Source organism: Heterocephalus glaber, unplaced genomic scaffold (genome assembly GCF_053883595.1).
Source record: "Heterocephalus glaber isolate CG9 unplaced genomic scaffold, H.glaber_assembly_v1.0 deba00001579, whole genome shotgun sequence".
Taxonomy (NCBI): Eukaryota; Metazoa; Chordata; class Mammalia; order Rodentia; family Bathyergidae; genus Heterocephalus; species Heterocephalus glaber.
This window is the reverse complement of record NW_028258360.1, coordinates 6,671,884-6,691,172: the sequence shown is the minus strand read 5'-3', so window position 1 is coordinate 6,691,172 and position 19,289 is coordinate 6,671,884. Positions and strand designations below refer to the sequence as shown.

At 46.2% G+C, this 19,289-nt stretch overlaps 1 long non-coding RNA gene across 1 annotated transcript; it reads right to left on the bottom strand.

Annotated features, from left to right (window-relative positions):
• Positions 1-1,152: 1,152 nt before the first annotated feature.
• On the bottom strand, positions 1,153-13,332 carry LOC110344671 (uncharacterized). Its single transcript, XR_002387392.2, has 3 exons — positions 13,103-13,332; positions 9,582-9,665; positions 1,153-6,032 (listed from the first exon to the last, which is right to left on the bottom strand). It is a non-coding gene; the product is annotated as an uncharacterized LOC110344671 (long non-coding RNA).
• Positions 13,333-19,289: the final 5,957 nt, after the last annotated feature.

The following is a 19,289-nucleotide window of genomic DNA, read 5'->3' as shown; positions in this document are numbered from 1 at the left end:
AGGCAATGGCAAAGGCCGGAGCTGCTCCAGAGAAGCAGAATGATGAGTTCCTCCCTCTTTCCCTCATCGTTCCATCTGGAGGGGCTTCCCTCTTCAGCTGGCAGCGTTTGTGTCAATCACCCGGACACACCCAGAGCTGCCTCCACTGCACACCAGGCGTTTCTCCATCCACCAAGTTGACATTCATTCACCATCTCATCGCGAGCTGAGGAGGTTGGTGGGCAGCCCAGCCAGACGTGGACTCGGGTCACTGTTAACTCCACCCAGTCCCTGCAAGGGTGCCTCAGAATTGCCAGAAATAGGAGTTTTCCTATGGCCATTCCAGCTCATCATATAGTGCCTCAAATTTACGAGACCATACAGGCTACAAAAATAACGCTGAAAGCATGTCTGTGGATGGCTGCATCCTGCCCCTTGGCCAGGAGCCTGCAGTGTCTAAGCTCTGTGTAGTCAGGGAAGCGGGTCTGCAGGCTGGCGTCTGTCCCTGCTGGGTGTCGGTCCTTGGGTGAGAGTGAGCACCGCCCTCTGGCCCCAGCCCGCTTCCCTCCTTCAGCTCCTCCGTCTGCAGCGTTCCAGGTCCGTGTCTGCACCACGGAGCTCTCCTCTCCTCTGGGTACCGATACCCGTTTCCCCAAATGCATTTTAAGGTTGGGATGATGTGGGCAGTGGCTGATATTTTTTGAGCCGTCCTTTCATACCAGGCTGTCGCTAACATATTCCTAGAGCGTGACGAGGGTTTATTGCTTCGTGGACGCCCCATTGGGCCCCAGGAGCAGCGAGCTATGCCTTCTCATCGCCTTTGTGGTTTATCTTCTGCCTCCTGCACGCATTGTGTTGAACAAGTAGTCTATGTAATTTTTCCGTGTTTCCAATTTTTCATGTTCTAATTAGACTATTTTCTTAAATAACTCCAGGCTGGGTATCCTAATCTTTTTACTTATTTACTTTGTTTTTATTTTAGGACTTCCAGTTCTTTATTTTGCCAAGGGCGGCACTAACGGATATAACCAAAAATGTCTTCACTATTATGATTTCCTATTTCCATTATTTTATAAATGAAAGATACTTTACAACTAAAAATTATTTTTTTCTATTTTTATTATTACCACTTATTTGCAGTAATGATTACATTCATCATGAGGAGTTGGTACATGTATGTAACACATCGTAAGTTAAAAATAAGAATGGCACAGTGTTGGGAAATGATCATTCTCTTTAAAAAATATAGTATTGAAAATAGTGTACTTGCAGACTATCATAGCTTATATGTTCACAGTTTCTAGACTTAATTCCCAGAGAAATTTTGATTCAAGACTGGAGATCTACATGTTTTGAAAGCTCCCAAGGTGTCTGGATCTTTTTCTAAATGACAGCAAATGAAATACAAAATTGTACAATATCTTTTGATACTTTTTAAGCCCCCCCAAATGGACATAATAAAATATATTGTGAGAGTTAGAGGTGAGACAATAAACAACTCTCTAGATCCAAAATCTTGGGTTTTATGACAAGGAATTTTAAGAAGCATTTCAGGTAGACATATTATTTCCTATTTTTCTCTTAATTTGGAAGGTTGGAGTTATTTCTGCTTTCATTCATTGTAAATGGTGATGACAGAAAATCACAGAAGTTCTGAATTGCTGCTAAAAGAAGCTAGTACCAATAAAACATAGAATTTCAGTATTGCCCCCACACACCTAGCAGAAAAATCCAGAAATGTTTTCACTTCATCCACAAAGTTGTTTATTTACCCATTTATTTCATTCATTCAATTTCACTGCAGTTGTTCTCGTCAATGCTTCTCTTTATCCCAAAAACATCTATGTTAGCTAGGATAAGCAAGGTTATGCGGGAATAACAAGCAGCCAGCTCCGTTAAGGACATTCCAGCAACAAAAGTTTACATTTGGTCCCTGCTTGAAGTCCTTTTTGGGTTGACAGAATTTCTGCTCCTGTTGCTCCCATGCTGAGACCCATGCTAAAATGTCCCCTTTCTGGGAAATCGCTGGGCAGAGCTAATACATACGGTGAGTCACAGGGTGTCTCTTACACGCCTATGTACAAATGACACAGAACTTTTTACTCAGATTCCCCTGCGAAAGAGAACACAGAGCTAGAGACACACAGTTCTTTCCCGGTGATGCTTATTGGAAGACAGCTTTTCAGAGAAGGTCATCCGAATATTTGGCCAATCCTATTGCAATCACCCCCGAGGGCTCCATGCTTGGTGAGGTTTCTCCCTTATTCTGATCCATCATTCATAGAATTGCTGGCCTAAATGGTCAGGCAATCATGAGCTGTGGCCAACTGAATGGCCAACTCCTTTCATTAGGGATCTCCAAAAATTACTGAATATTTTGTTGGAATTACAGATCAGTTCGGTATCTTTGGGAAGCAAATTGATAATTGTTGTTACATTCCAGATAGGCAATTCTATTTGGAGGCAGATCCTAAAGAAATTCATGTTGATGTGCAACAGGAAATGAACAAAGATATTCAATGCAGCACTATGAATGGATGGAAATATAATGCATCGACATCATGGAATTAAAATGAATGTACAGCAGTTAAGATGTGGGAACTAGATGTACATTCATACAATGAAGTGGAAATGAGTACATGATGATTGAAAGACATAAGATAGAGGTGGATCACCATGAATACATACCAAAAATTATACCACTGAACCCCACGCAGCAAGATGCAGAAGTATATAGTGCAGCAAAATATCATATATAAGCATATTTTATTTTTATTTTTGTACCAGGGATCAAACTCAGGACCTTGTGCTTACAAGGCAGGCAGTGGAACCACTGAGCTAAATCCCCAGCATATAAGCATATTTTAACAAGCAACAATCTATAGTTATGTGTGTGTAACATGGTCAGGAAATCCATACATCAAATTCCCCTAATGACTGTCTCTGAATATGAGACAGAAAAAGAAAGGGATAGTTCACTTAATCAAAACTGTTTTATTATTTTTACTGAACAATTAAAAAAGTATAAAATATTGGCATTTGTTGACTCTGGGTGGTAGCTTTAGAAGTGTTTGTTTTGTTATTTTCTGGACTTTGCTATAATTTTGTTCCAATGTATAAAGCAAAACATTACATTTGCAGATGTTCCACATGTTTTTGTAATAGTATTTCTCCTACAGTTGCCTCTTCTACCTGGAGTGTTTTTGAAGTGACAGCCAAGGTTTTCTCCACGATTCCAGCTGTTCATCTGGGTCTCATCAGTAAACTCTCTCACACTCATTATGCAGAATGTGTCACCTGCCTCCTTTTCCACTGCGGAAACCTGAGCTGCCACCCGTGGTCAGGCCAGGCAAATGCTCTTCTCACTTAGCATCACCAGAATTTCATTCTCAAATTGCATGGCGTGAATGCTACCTTTAGAGATAGAAGCAGCATCCATCAAAGGTTGTCAGATATATTTGTCCATGGCCCAAGCAAAGAAATGATTTTACTCTCTTTTATCCATCACACTTTCAAACTTATAAATTATACCACTTTCCCTAGCCTTTCCCAAGCACAGAGTCCAGGGGGCCCTGGGACTCAAGCCAAGGAAGCACCCCATGCCTTGGACAAAGGAAGCTTTCCTGGTCCCGAGGGGTGCAGGGGATAAGAATGAAGGCTTATGTACTGCTAACTGCTTTAATAAAAATCAACATCCCTCCTCTAGGTTGAGGTTCGTCAGTAACACCCTACCTTTGATAAATCTCTGAATTTTGGCTTTCAATCCATTGGCTGCTCTTAGTTCTGCAGTACAAGATAAATATGTCACTGGATGAGCCACTTCCTTAGCCTAATAGATGCCTCTTAGCAACTCATCAACCCATTAAAACCTGCTTAGCAAAGCTTTGGCTTTGACATTGCAATGAAATCCCATAGGTAGTAACTTAAGACTCACAGCAAGAGATGGTGGGGCAGGCAGAATAGCCCGAAGACACCTCCTCTGTAAGTTGCCTGGTGTGTGTGTGTGAAATGTGAGCTGTTGGCGCATTCCCAATCACTTTTCCATATTTTCCCTTTTCTGGCAACCGGTAAACCTGTCTGCATTAGCCATGCTTTCCCTCAATGCGCCCTGCATTTTGGGGGCACGAGGAACTTGCCCTGGATCCCGGAGATTCTGCAAGTCACCAGGCTCCGTCTTCAGTTGCATCGCTTCTCAGGACCAGGCCATAGGCTATGGCCAAGGACCACGTCAACTTGGTGACTTCAGCCAAGGCTATGCAGAACTTCAGAGTTACAGCCAGCTTCCCTAAGCATCTCCATCCATCCAAGTGGCCCCCAGGTACCTCTGAGCCAGGAAGCCCCGACCCTTGCCATATCAGCGTTCCACCCCCAGCAACAAAAAGCCGAAAGAAACAAACAACACTCACCACTATTCTGAATTCTCTGTGGTCCACCTCACAAACTGGTGGGTTTTCTGTCCCTTTCTCCTACATTTGTGCAAACACAGAATCATTTTACTTCCTAAAACATGTGGCCACACCTGTACCTTTTATGGCTTGTCAGTCACCTCTTGTCCTGACTACTTAGGAAACAGATTCTTTAACTGCTCCCCCTCTGGTAACCATAGTGATTTAATTAAAACTCAGATCTGTCCACAGTACATTTTCTTCTTAGCACACCCACTGATTAGAGGCTAAGCATGTGGTGGCTAAGATGTCACAGGGATCTCTGTAGGTGTTCACCTTTTTAAGACATCGCCGTTTTCAGAAAGTCTCCCCAAACCTTCTGCTCTGGGCATTTGAGGTCCTCTCTTTTTCTTTTGACCTCCTATAATTATACCCTTTTCTTTCTTCCCTGTCAAATTCAATCCCTTAAACATTTTCTACTGCCCATGTTGCTAAATCCAATGGTTCAGCTCTTCCCCCCTCATGGTAAATTCTCAGGACCCCCGATCAGGTCTCCCGCTCTCTTCATCTGGACTCAGCCTCTGGTCTTGGTTTTTGAAGTCCTACTTCATTGGATTTCTTTCTTTTTTCTGGGCTGAGACTGAAACCACGGCCTGGCACACACTAAGTCAGTGCTCTGCACCTAGCTGCACCTGCAGCTGGTCTCTGCTGTTGTCTTCTGCCATCGGGTCTCATCTGCTGGTCTTTTTAAGCAGTTCTGGACGTCTTATTTCTTTTTCTTTTTCTTTCTTTTTCTTTTTTTTTTTTGGTACTGGGGATCGAACTCAGGACCCTGCGCTTCCAAGGCAGGCGGCGGAACCACTGAGCCAAAACCCCAGCCCTAGAAGTCTTGTTTCTTGAGAGTCTTTACACTGTCATGGTGCTGCTTTGATGTCCTGAACTATGTCAAAATGTTGACCTTTCATGATTATTTTGACTCTGGGGAAGAGCCAGAAGTTGCACCCTGCTAGACCCAGTGAATGAGGTGGATGAGGACACACTGTGAGGTGTTAATGGGTAGAAAGTTCTGTGACTACTGGCAGAGCAACTAAAGACACTCAGAAAAGCAGGCTTCCAGAACTGCTTCAGAAAGAGCAAAATAGAAGATAGATAATCAGAAACAGGGCGATAGTTAGTTTGCAAATTTAAAGGTGCAGGAGACTACAATATTGATTATGGCCAAAGCAGGCTGTAAGCAGTGCTGGCTGTGAAGAGTTAACTCCGCAATTGGCTTGTTTATAGAAATGAGTTCCTACCATGCCTACGTGCCAAGGTCAGAGTGACTCGCACCCAAATTCCCACAATTAAAGTCTTCTTAACTAGAAGGTCAGTGTTCTCATTACAATCCTATATTTTGTCTATTCTGTTCCTAATTCAAGAATGCTTTGTCTTGTCCTTTGCGAGCCTTGCCTGCATTAGTTTCCATAGAAACTGTGTGTAGCTTGCCTTTACCCCAATTGATTACTAATAAAAATCAGTGGCTTGGAGAGACCAGCACCTTTGCTGGATGAGCAGTGTCGGTCGTCCTGGCTCCTCGGTTTCCCTGTCTTTTTAGTTCTGTCTTTCAGTTCTTTTCTCAGTCTTGCGCCTTAGCATCAAGCAGGAAATCAGAACCTACTGCAGAGATCTCTGATAGAAAGGGAACCAAGAGATCAAGGGAGGGGAGAAAAGGGGAAGGGGAAGGAAAAATAGAAAGAATTAGCTGTGTTATGTACCGGTACTGATTCCTCAGTGTGATTGGAATAGTTATGTTCTGCAAACACATACTAATAAAAATTTTAAAAATTAAGAACAAAGAGGCAAGGATGATGAAATAAGTGGCTTGAAATCAAGGTGAGAATTTGGGGTGGAATTCATGGCAATGTGTCTTTTATAGCAATACATTTTTTATTTTAATGTCTGGGCATAGCTCAAGTGTATACAACCATCACACAGTTCCTGGGCCCCACTTACCTCAAGCATCCCACAGTAGCACAGGATTCCAGAGCCCCAAAATCTAGCGGGGGCGGCCTTCCTCTCTCATGCTGACTGACTTAATCACAACTAATGACAGCCAGGGAGTGTCTCCCCCACACCCCATGTGTCTGCCCAGCCCCAGGGCCTTCAGTGATGGAGGCTTAAAGGGCCTCATTGGAGGTAATTATGATTTATGTGGTCTTTTAGTTCCTCAGACCTTTTAATGCTAGATTATTTCATCTGCAACAAGTAACTGAAGACAGAAAATTTAAAACTTACACACTTACCCAAGAAACACAGTTTGTTGGCTTTTATAAAGAGAAGATATAGAGATTTATTTCCTATTCTCATTGATTATAACAAATTCATTTGGATTGAGCACTTCTGGAAAAAAAGAAACATCATCAGAGCTTTTGTTGGTTTATTGTCTTTGTGTTTGTTGATACTGCTGCCATGGTTGGAAAAGTTCCAAAAACGTTGGGAAAGTTCCAGAGCATGGGTGCTTTCAGTAAGAGAAAATTGCACTGTGAGCCGAACTGTGTCCTCCAATAAGACAGGTCCATGCCGTGACCCTTGGTACCTAGGAATTGTGACCTCATATAGACAAAGGGTCTGTCTGTATTAGTCACTATCCTGTTGCTGGGACAAGGCATCTGACTCTCGAAACTTAAAGAAGGAGAAGTTTACTTAGACTCCCAACTCCAGAGGGTTCAGTCCATGGTCAGCTGGCTCCAAGGCAAAATAACATGGTGGAAGGGCCTGGGGCAGGACACCTCAGGCAGCCAGGAAGAGAGAAAGGAGGAGCCAAGGACAAGAACACACCCTTCCAGGCCACACCTCAGTGACCTCCTCCAACCAGGCCCTGCCTCCTAACAGCATAGTTGGTTGTGAACTCACCCATGAGTGAATCAACTGAAGAGAAGAGCAACCTGTGATCCGATCACCTTCTGCAAGCCTGACCTCTGAACACAGGAGATCTTTGGGAGAAGTTTAGTTCTAAACCATAACAGGATCTTTGCAGATGTCTCCAAGTGAAGATGAGGTTATTAAGATGTATCCTAATCCAGTATGACTGATGTCCCTTGTACCAGGAGCAGAATGCCAGGTGAGGACAGGGACATGGGAGAAAAGCCCAGGGACAACAGAGGCAGAGACGGACTGATGCATCTACGAGTCAAGGAAAACCAAAGAGTGTGGGGGACAGGAAGCTCACTTTTGGTTACTTCCTAATCTTGCCTATGATCGGCATGAAAGGATAACTTGGAGGCTGGACACGAATAGATAAGAAATTACCATTCATTCACTCGTGAGCAGATGTACTCTGGGCGGGTACCAGACACAGACCCGGCACTTTGCAAGTCCTGCCTTCTCTGTGCTTAACGATCTTTTAGGAATGGAGGTGGTGAATGGTGGTGTAATGACACACTCCACCTTTAGAGTAAATTCAGGCTCGTTGCACTGTGTGCTCTGAAGATTTATCCCTCCCTCTCTGTCACCTGAGTGTAGGTGGCAGCGGGTAGAAACAGTGGGGGGAATGTAAAAGAAGGAAATGGATGAGGAAGGAAATCGTGTAATCAAGGCAGATAGGGTCAAGCCTTTCCACAGAGGAAGTCGCCCAGAAGGGCAGGCAGGCAAGCAGCAAAGCAAGCTTCAGAAATTTCAGTATTTCAAGATATGTGGCTTTTAGGAAAGAAAAGTTTCTGGAAATGTTCAGTCAAGAAAGACAGGAGGAAAAACACATTCCCAGCTGTTCTCCATCAGACTGTTATTTGCATTCACATCCCTTGGAAAATAGAAATATAGATTAAATTGTTTTTATATCAAGGTTTTAATTTATACAGGAAACATAATATTCTTTTAAAGCTTCAGCGTTTTGTCTTTATTTTTAGAGCAGTTTCAGGTTTGTGGTAAAACTGAGCGGAAGGCACAGAGATTCCTGAGGCTTTCTGTGCTCATTCCAGCCTCAGGCACAGAGAGGACCTCGTTACGATGGGGCAGCCCCCAAACCAGCGTTTTTAGCAGACCCCAGGGTAACACCGGGGTCCGCTTGGGGTGGGCGGCAGGCTGTGGGTTTTGACAGACACATAACGGTGGGTTCCCACCACTCCAATGCCTCCCAGACTCTGTCATCTCTGGCTATCACTGACAGTTTCTTTTGACATCTATATTCATGGGTTTGATTTTTCCAGTACATTTCAAGACTTCAAACAAGGTAGGAAGAACAGCAATGTCATTACAACACTTGATATTACACTGAACAATATTTTTTGTGCACTGGGTATTGAACCCAGGGCCTTTGCACAGAGCTACATCTCCAGCCTTTTACAAATTATTTTATTCTGAAACAGGATCTTTCCAATCACTAGCTTGTCCAGGCTGGGCTCGAACTTGCTGTCTTTCTGCCTTAGCCTCCCAGCGTGCTGGGGTTACAGATGTGCGCCACCATATCCAGCTAAACAATAATATTTCTTTAAGCTCTGCTCACAGTACGGTTTTGTAATGGAGGATAACCATTTCCTGATACCACAGGAGAAATGTATTTTAACTAAATTTACTAAATTTAAAAAATAAAATGTTTGTATGTGGCTCATCAGGATTTGTTTCCTTTTCTAATTATTTTGAATAAACTTGTCTAGGAAGATCATGTCTGGGATAAAGAGAGGTGAAGTTTTCTAAAGCATTGAAACATCTAGTTTGAAACTTTTGCTTCTTTAATTCAAGACATTTGTATATGTGGTTACTTTAGATTCATTATGTATATATTTCTTAATCTTATTATTTTCCAGTTTCTGCTCACTGTTTATTTTCAGGTACCAACACAGATGCTCATGGCTTCCATAGCTACCTTCTAAAAGCTACATTTAAGGGTTGAGGACCTGGATTTTCATCTACCAAATTTACAAAGAAATACAGATTTTAGTGTAGTCAAAATATAAAAGTTCTTATTAAAGATGTCTTCCCAGTACTATTTCACCAAATGGATATGTGTCACTAGCAAATAATTACTTGGCATTTCTTTCTCTTTTTTTATTGCAAACAAGATAATAGTCAAGTTTTAACACTTGTATTCCCTTTTTTGGGTGGGAATTTATTATATCATGTATACTTAATGAGAGCTAGGCTAGTTACTAGATATATCCTAAAAGTTAGATAGGAAATGGCATGTAAATTAATTTTATTTGTAGATGAAATGTATTTAAAACCCAAGCTCTGAACACTTACTTTTCAGCATTGTGAAGATCTTTTGCTATTCATAGCTTCTCATGAAGACATCACCGTAATGTGTTAACGTTATTTCTACTCTGCCTTTTATAGAGAAATAAAGGCAAGTTAGCTGATAACACAAACTGTTATTTTCATGCTGCCACTCTAGAGCATTACCCATATGACATTTTCTCTAATTTATGCTTCTCAAAATCTGCATGTAGATGTACCTACAGTGTAGGAATATAAATCACTTGATAAAGGCATATTGAAGCTCCAAAAAGTTAGGTAAAATGTGTTCATGCTCCAGGATGCATTTTACTCAAAATTACTAAAACATTCCTTAATTGTTATATTTTTCTGTCTCCTATTAATGTGTTTAATGGAACATTATCAAATTAGAATGTTATCATAGGGTTTGGCTAAAAAAATAAGTAAAATAATAAACAGCAAAGTATTTAGTCATAAGGATAGTTTCCAGCTTTTCAGCTGATAAAATAAGTAAGCCTGGAAAGTAGATTAAGAAAATAATCAAACGTGTAAAAATAACAATACCCATATGAGAAGAATTAAACATTCCTGGACCATGACAGACTTTGATTTTAACAGCTATCCAGCATGAAATAAAAATTGCTGGGCTGATGAAGGATAGGAATTGCTATTTCATCATTGCAGAGCTCAGCTCTGCCGTCTGTTGCAACGAAATTATTACACCTTCGAAAACAAGCGTGTCTATTTCCAGAATGGAGGAGCCCTTCACTTTAACCTTGCTCCATGTGTCTACCATGGCTACCCGGGCCCAGGGAAAGGCAGTTTAATTATTATCATTAATTAACTGAAGTTCAGAAATTTTGGTAAACCATTTCTTCCTGAGCAACTAGGAGAAAATACTAATAACCCCTGAAATTATTATACACTAGAGCGCTTGTTCTTAGAAGGGATTTTGTCGTGCTGCATCGTTTTCCCTAGCAGCCTGTGGCCTTGAGCCAGTCATCGGCTTCCCTGGAAGAGCCGAGGGGATGGGCCGAGGAACCCTCTCCTGTCTGTCTCGGGGCCGGGTAGGGGCCGCAGCAGGGTTACCGGGGGCCCCTGCCTGCAGGCTGCGGGAGAGGTGCATGCTGAGCTTGCGTCCTCATGAGTAATACCAGATTTCTCCCAAGGGTCCCGAAGGACCTCAGCTCTGTAGCAAGACGGAGGGTCAGGGTGCCTCTATTTCCCCCTGCCTCTATCTTTCTTTGGGGGTCCTGGGGATGGATCCCAGGGCCTTCACCTTGAGCTATGGCCCAGCCGTTTGTAAAACTTTTTAGTTTTGAGATAGCTTCTGCCTGTTTCTGGGTTGCCTAGGCTGTGTCCAAACTTGCATTCTCCTGCCTCAGCCGTCCCGACTGCTGGGGTGACAGGTATGCACTGCCACACCCGCCCTCCCCTTCCTGTTGGTGGCACTGCAGGCCTGGGGGCTGGCAGTCACCAAAGGAGGATGTCACGGGCATCAGCACCTCTCGGCATCAGGAGATGGTGGGGCGCGCGCCGGGCTGCGGGCTCCCGGCCTCTCTGGCCTTGGAAAATGGAGCTTCCGGCCCTGCAGCACTTGGAGGAGTGTGAGCCTTCTCCTTGGCGTCCGGCACAGGATGCGGCCACCTGGTCTAGATGTCTGGGAGCCCCGCGTGTGCCTCCCCATGGGTCAGGAGGCGTGAGGAGGCGCAGCTTTCAGCAGGGGAAGAGATCGCGGGGCTGCGTCCTCCCGGCAGGGACCCAGGCCCCGATGAGGGCGATAGGACAGTGGCCTGTCCCCTCCGCCAGCTAGCTGCTGCTCTGACCTCGGCTCCGGGCCCCACCATCGCTGCTGTTCCCATGCGCGATGTAGCTAGCGCGCTTTGTCCTGTCCGCCAGAGCAGGAGGAAGGTGGCTCCTGCCTGGCTCGGACTCTGGGCTGGGCCAGGCCCGCAGACGGAGGACACCGAGGCCCTGGGCGGGCCAGGGGACACCGTGCCTTTGCCTCCCGCCCAACCTCGGTGTGCAAACCGCAAAAACCCAGCGCAGACACTGCACGCTGGGGAAGACTGAGGACCCTGTCACCCCCGGGGGAGCGCGCTCACTTTTGTTCTTATTTGGCCTGGTTTGCAGCACATAATGATTATCCTCATCACAGGGCGTTGGCGCCTGTACCCCACACACCTTCCTTCTTCTTTATCCTCCACCCCTCCCAGCCTCCCCTTCCCATTGGCAGAAGATCCATCTCCCTGAGCCTATGATCTGTCTTTTACCTCGCTCTTTATTTATACTTTGTGTTTCTCATAGAAGAGAAACAATGCAGTATTGAAGCTTGTGTGTCTGATTCATCTCACTTAGCACGATGGTCTCAAGCTGCATCCATTTCCTACAAACAAGGACAAAGATGGCCCCAGGTCACCGTCCACGATGTCATGCCAACTCAGCCAGCCCACACTGCTGGGCTTGCTCAGCGGGTCTTCCCTGAGCTCTCCTGGGCACATGGTGGCCACACCTGTAATCCCAGCAGGCTAGGAAGCTGAGGCAGGAGAACTGCAAGTTGAGCCCCGCCTGGGCAATTTCGTGAGACCCCATCTCAAAATAAAAAGTGAAAAAGGGCTGAGGATGTAGCTCCGTGTGAAGGCTCTGGGCTCAATTCTCAGTGCCAAACAGGGCCTCCCCCCAAATCAGAGGCTGCAAGGGTCAGAAGACGCTGACTGTACCAGTGCGGAAGTGAGGGGAGCGGCGGGAGGACAGCTTGGGCTGCGGTCACCACGGGTCACCCTCAGAGCCTGTGGTCCCGGCAGTTGGTTAAAGCCTTGTTTGTAGAAATCCCATGGAGAAAAGTTTCTCGAATACAGAGCAGGCTCCAGCGAGAGCACAAAAGCCTGCCTTTCCCCTGCCCAGTCTCTGGGTTCTGCTTCTCCTAAGCCGCAGGGAGGATTCGCTCTGCCCCCCTCCCCCGGAAGCTGGCAGGAAACACTCGCTGCTCCCGTGTCTAGGGGTGGATCTCAGCTCGCAGCCTCCAGGGACGGAGCAAGCGCCCAGGGAATGGCTCATGGCACAGTTCAGCCCCGAGCCAGGAATCTTGGCCTTCGCCTTGACCCCTGGGCCCCAGCCAGTTCACGCCAAGGGCTCAGGGGCCCTGGATTCCTGAGAGCTCCCTTCCCTAGCACCTTCCCTGGCCCCGCTGCAGCCCAGGCCCAGCCCCACCCTCTCCTGCCCGGCCCTAATCTGGTCTCCCGGTCGCCAGCTCCAGGTCTCTGGGGCTCCCAGGATGGTCAGCCAGACCCTGGGTCACTGCTTGTGCCCTGTGCCCCTGCCCCTCGCCCTTCCGGATGTCCTGACTCCCGACCCCAGGAAACCCTCAGCCCTGGAGGCCGGGTCAAGCCCGCTTCTGTCACGGGTGTGACTTTTGCTGGACATGGCAGGCACACGTGTGACACATGTACAGTACACATGTGCAACCACTGTGTGGCCAAGGCTCACTGCACACTTCGCTCACACTCAGCACAGCGCCTCGCGCATGAAGAACGTCCACACGCACAAACCTGATCCGCCGGGGTGGGAATCTGCTCTAGCAGCAGCTGCAGCCTGCAGTCTGGAGGCAGAGTACGGGGAGCGGTAAGGCTCATGAGGGTGCTCTGCAAGATGGTCCATCCTTCTTTGCTCCCTCCCTCCCTCCTTTCCTTCTCTCCACCCTCTCTTCCTGCCTTTTCTCCCTCCTTCCCTCCTTTTTCCTCTCTCTCCCTCCTGCCCAGCTTCCCCCTGTCCTGCCTTCCGCCTTTCCATTAAGGAAGAGGCAGGGCTGCGTGCAGTTTGGGCTGCAGAAACAGAGCTAGGCTTGAATGCGGTCTTCGTGCATCAGTGCTGCTACAATGAACTGCCTAAGGCTGGGCAACTCCTGAGCCCGGGACCTCCAGTTCTTCCAGTGCAGGGCTGAACGTGCAAGATCAGGACGCAGCATTTGGTGTCTGCTGAGTCCTCCTAAGACAGGGGATTGCTTTGTTCTGTTTCTCCAACTCTCTGACAGGACACCAGTCGAATTCCAGAGGGTTCTGCCTGAGTCTAGGTTACCTCTAAGGCTGTGCCTCCTAAATACTGTCCTAGTGGGGTTTAGATTCCAACAGGACCTTGAAGGGGATGCAAACCCACAAACCCTAACACTTCCACTGCATGCTTGCTTGCTGGACTGCGGTACTAGAGATTGAGCCTCCCCTTGAGCTGTGCCCCCAGCCCTCTTTTTATTTTTTATTCTGAGACAGGGTCTCACTAAGACACTAAGTTGCCTAGTCTGGGCTCAAACTTGCCTTCTTCTGGCCTCAGCCTCCCCGAGTGCTGGGATTCCAGGTGGGCACTACCACATGCAGCTCATTTTAAAGAAATCACTTAAATAATTATGTTCAGCAAAAACATCAAACACATTGTGGCTGGAACTGTGTTGGGAAAACAAAGACGGATAGAGTGTCATGCTGTCATTTAGTAGGGAAGAGACAACTGAAAATGTTTGCAGTATAAAAGAATGAGAGAGAGAGAGAGAGAGAGAGGCAGAGGGGCAGGTGCCAGGGGCTGTGGGAGCAAAGTGTAGAAAGAGCCCAGTATTTTGGGTAGAGAATAGGGAGAATGTCCCGAGAAGGTCCCGGGCGATCACATCTACAGGGAGGTCAAAGGTGACGGAGGGCGCAGGACACCCCAATGTTCTCCACAATGGGACAGAGCAGGACAGCCCAGCCCCGAACTGAGCCTGGAACTTGAGCTGCTCGAAGAGCTGCTGCTTTTGTGGAACTATGGGAAGTATTCACAGAGTAAGCTCATAGCAAACATAATTTAGAGTTAAACCAGCCACCATTCCCATTTCTAACATCCACACAGAGATGAGGGCCAGCAGGTTCCCGGGGGTTGAGGACTGTCCGCCTGCACCGAGTTTGCTTGGTTCCCCAGCTGGGGGAAGAGTCACCTCCCCTGCTGCTAGCGTGGGTTTAGATGCATGGAATTCCCCTCACCACACTCCCCTCGCTCTGAGGATCCACTCATCTCATTGTTCTCACCGCTTTTCTGAAGCCCCTCTGGGAGTCTTTTTAGTTTCTCTGTCCTGTCTTCTCTGATGTCTTAAATCCATTCAAAACATTTACCCTTCATGGTCATTTTGACTTTAGGGTAGAGCCAGATGTCGTGTGGCCGAGGACACAGCATTGTGTTTTGCAGCAGCAATCAGCATGATTTTTATTATGCTTTGTAAAGACACAAAAGAAGACTTCCAGAGCTGCTTCAGAAAGTGGCAATCAGGCTGTGCGCATTCAAGGTGAGGGGAGTCCTGCAAGGGGGACTTGTGGCAGTGTGTCTCTAACTGCAGTAATTTTGTTTTAATTTAAACACTCACTGCATATTTCTTTTTTTTTTTTTTGGTACCGGGGATCGAACTCAGGTCCTTGCGCTTGCACAGCAGGCAGCGAAACCACTGAGCTAAATCCCTGGCCAAACTCACTGCATATTTCTATCATACCACATAGGACAAAATGGAAGTCTTTTTTCTTTATTGTTTTTCCCTATTATAGAAGAAACACATGCTCATAAAAGCTAAAATAGCAGAGAGATGTGTAATACCAAAACGTAGAATATTTTTATCTCATGTTCTTCCCAGAGATAATCACTACAAAGCCTGATATTTTCCTCAAATGAAAAGAATACTTTACTAACACATTAAAATAACCTTTTACCTAAAATAGAATCCTCCAACTGCCTTTATTCCTTTCCTTACTTATGTTCCTTGGGTAACTTTATATATCAGCACATAAGTCTCATTGAGCTCTTTGAGAAATGGTATATTACCTTGTCTAGGTACTTTGAGTTTTATTTGATTTTTTAAAGGCAATGTATCAGAAACTGGAAACTAAACTTACAGTTGCACATTTTCTCTTTCCAATTTTTTTTGCACTGTCAATTGTAAGAATTGTTCTAAAGAAGAAAAAAAATCAATGTTCATCATAGTGAAATGACCTAAAATTGGAGATCTGGTGATAGACAAGCTTATGTTTCTTTTTCAAGGAAAAGATACTTTCTGTTGAGAACTTATTTTTGTATTTCATAGACTTGTTCTCTTTCTTTAGCTTGATTCCCAAAAGTGAAATGAATAAATAAGAAGAGCTAGCAGCACTGGGGTACTGCAGGAGACGCCCCATCTTGCACTGTGCGCTGGGGATTTGGACAGCCCAGCACACCCCTGGTGGGTGCTTGTCCAGCAGCATGGAAAACAAGTGACAGTGATGGGATTCCAGTGAGGGACAGGGTGGAGCTCTGCTCTGTGGACAGGAGGAAGAAGAACAAATGACAGATGACAGCCCTGAAGGGGTCACGTGGGGACAGCCAAGTTTTCTCTGTGGCCCCTGGCCAGCGGGAGTTGGCCATGGATGGGGCCTTCCATCTGTAGTTTCAGAGCTTTACAGAAGCAGACCGAGACCAAAAGACAACAGTAAGAATCAGACCGCCTTAGCCCATTCGGACAGACAGAACGACAGTGCCCCACACAGGGCGTCTTATAAACCATGCAAGTTGGCAGCTCACAGCAGATGCCAGGATGAAGCCAGGGGCAGGTGCAGGTCTGGCCAGGACTTTCTGGCTCCCCGACGGCCCCTTCTCCCCGTGTCCCTGTGGAGTAAGATGTGACAGGCTCCCTGGGGGTCTTATAAAGGCAGTCACCTCATCAGCCTCAAAGACCCCACCTAATACCACCACGCTGGGGATTAGGTTTTAACATATGTAACTTGGGGTGCTGGTGAGGACACACACATTCCATGTGTAACACACACACACACACACACAGAAAATCAGCAATTTGTATGTTGCACTAAATCAAAGACAAGTGAGACGCAGAGACCAGAGGGGACCGGTGTGTGGGCTGAGCTTTTACCCTGTTTACTGAGTTGTCCCCAAATGCCACAGACATCCTCCTTCCCCTGCACCTTAGCAACTTGCTTCCCCAGTGGGTGCTGACCTCCCTTTCCCCTACTCGTCCTTTAGGGTCTAGCTTACATCTCTCCTACTCTGTCAGCCACTCGCAGGTCTGCTCCTGCCCTGTACCAACATCGGCCCGGTCCTGTCCTGCCTGGCTCCTCCCATGATGGTGGGGATCTAAGGACCACATCTGCTTTCTGTCTTCCCCTGAGTGTCCGGCCACCACCAGGACAGAGGGCTGAGGCCAGCGTGCTTCTCAGGGGAGGGGCGGCAGTTCTGGGAGGGTGGACAGGAAGTGTTTGCTCCTGATTCCAAATAAGGATGATAATAGCTTTCTACCTCCTGGGTGTGAAATAATTTCACCAAGTTTTTTGAGTTCCTTGGAATAAATAAAAACTAAGGCTGTGATTACAGAACATACCGAAACATGTTTTGTCTTTGAACCCTGCAGCCTAGTGGAGCTCACATCTCTTTGTTTCCTTCCTCGGTGCATTCATACTGTCTCAACATTTTTTTAGATCTTCTTTTATAGCTCATTAATACTGACCATGTTTTGGAGACTTGACAAATTTTGGTGTTTATTTGGTGTGGTGTCTAATATATATTTTTGAATGACGTTGCTAAGAACACAGAGAGGTAACACAATGGTGTTTGGGGTCTGGGTGAGATTATACATTGTGGGATTGGAACTGCAAGTCTGCCACTCAATTTGTGAATGGGCGATCTTATGTTCCTTTAGCAATAATAACAGTGAATGACAGCAGGTCTAATCCTCAGGGCGTGGAACTCCTGTCCTAAGGTCCTGTTGGACATCTTTTTCTCATATCATGTTTCCACCTTCAGAGCACCACGGATATGCCTTGTTCTGGAGTTCCTGAGAGGACCATGGCTGAAAGTAAGGTCACCAAAGAGGTGACCAAAGATAACATGCACTGTGGCTAACTGAGTGGGTTTTCGACAGACATACTGGCTCCAGGTCTCAATCCCAAATCCAGTGACATTCTTAACATTTGCTGATTTTTCTTGGGCAAATGAATTATACTTTCCTCAATGGTAAAATGGGACAATATTTTCTTCTCACATGGTTGTTATAAGAATTAACAGTGAGTTTCCTACCATGCCAAGGTTTTAGGAAATCCAAGGTAAGAGTTACCTGGAGTTATTGATGCCATTAAGGGATCATACCATGGTGCTCTGCTCATACAGTCCAGCATTGTGGTACCAGGCACATGTGTAAGAGCTGTGTGCACTTCCTGTACTAGGCAGCTGGGGAGACTGTCTCCAAGGGTCCTGGCCTTTGGGTATTCAAGCTGGTAATGCTCTGCCCTTGTCTGGGCCAGATCTAGTCACTCACTTCTAACCAAGAGGAAATAGCAGACATTATAGAATGTCTCTTCCGAGATGAGCTTGCACGTAGAAGAGTCCCTCATCTCAGTGTCTTCTGACTGTGTTACTCAGTGGGGGAAACCAACTCCACTCATGTGCAGAGACCCACATAAGTGAGCTCAGAAATCTGTCCTTCTGTCTCTTTTCAGGGTCTCTTCGGCTGAGACTGACTATAACCTTGGGGCAGGGGCAACCCACTGAACCACACCTGGACTCCTGACCCACAGTGACTGTGAAATAATCCATGTTTGTTGGTTTGGATGCTATGGAGGTTTAGATGGATTTTGAACTTGACTGGCTTTGGGACCACCCAGGGTATGAGTGGAGCACCCTTCTGGTGTGTCTGGGGGGTTGTGGAGGTACAGCCTCAGGATCTGTGTCTGGTCCCTGACCCTTCCTCTCTGGCACTGCTCCCCTGTTCCTGGCTGGCATGAACTAAGTAGCTTTGCTCTCCATGCCCTTCTGCCATGATATTCCTCTCTTGGAGCCAGCTGGCCATGGACTGAATCCCCTTAAAATATGAGTCAAATTAAACCTTTCCTCTTGTAAGTTGTGCATGTCAGGTATTATGCCTAGTGATGGAAAATTGACTAACATGGATGCCAGGTTCTGGAGTGATTGGTTAAATCAAAGTTTTGGAGCATATTTGTCACATGCATCAATAGACAACTATCTGAGTGGCATCAATTAACTGTCTTGGGGCTCACTGCTGCAGCCTGTCCAGCACCCCATGGAGAAAGTGGAGAAGGAGCATTGTCCAAGCCTCCCTGTGTCTTTGCAGGGGATGAACACCAGACTCCTAAGTGTGGCCCGCCATGCTGTGGTCCACAGCTCCCCCCGGCACAAGCCGTGCAGAGCATCCCTAGTGTTGGACCCATGCTGTCCTTCTGAACAACCTCCTTCTCTGCAGGGGAGCTCTGCTCTCCCTCCCCTGGGAACTGGTCCTCTGAGTTGCCCTTAGATCTGCCTCTCATGCCTGAGGCAGCCTGTGCATCTCTTTTTATACTTCTGATAACTGTTGCTTCTTTAGTATGTGTGGGGTTTGATTTCCTATAAGAACTGAATTTATTCAAGGACTGCATCTTCTCTGGGCACTCATGTGATGAATAAACTCACAACTGGCCAATGGATGCTCAACACAAGTTTTCTCCAGTGAATGAAGGGCTGATTCTCTCTCCAATGGCAGCATTGTTTCCCGAGTCCAACCTCTTATGAAGTGCAAATGTGCTTTTCTTTCTGTTCTCTTAATAGGTGGCATGGGAGTCATACTGCAATATAAATAGATTGGAAAGGAAAAGAAAGAGCAGCTCACAGTTACCTGACTTGGAGACAGGCTGTGGCAGGCTTGTGCGGTCTGCAGAGATCTGTGGGGAGGGTGTGGCTGGGGAGCAGGTGGAAATC